The sequence below is a fragment of the Trachymyrmex cornetzi genome, unplaced genomic scaffold, assembly GCF_001594075.2.
Source record: "Trachymyrmex cornetzi isolate Tcor2-1 unplaced genomic scaffold, Tcor1.1 scaffold1541, whole genome shotgun sequence".
NCBI classification, from domain to species: domain Eukaryota; kingdom Metazoa; phylum Arthropoda; class Insecta; order Hymenoptera; family Formicidae; genus Trachymyrmex; species Trachymyrmex cornetzi.
The window spans coordinates 1,695-1,940 of NW_017296137.1; positions in this window are offsets into that span (position 1 = coordinate 1,695).

Consider the following 246-nt stretch of genomic DNA (forward strand, 5'->3'; position numbering starts at 1 on the left):
AAAGGGGGTTCTGAACACGCGAGGGGTCGAGGGGGAGGGAGGGCGAACGGGCGTTGGCGCGAAAAAACGCGCGAACTCTCTCAGTCGCCCTTCCGCTCTCGAGCACGCAGGACCTTCGTCACGTCGCTCCTCGCGTCGTGACGTCACGAGCTCACACACACATGCACCCGTGAGGACTGGGGCCGGGGAGGAAAACCGCGAGAGGTGGTGGGAGGCTAAAGCAGCTCGCTCATTGGCTGCCCCCCC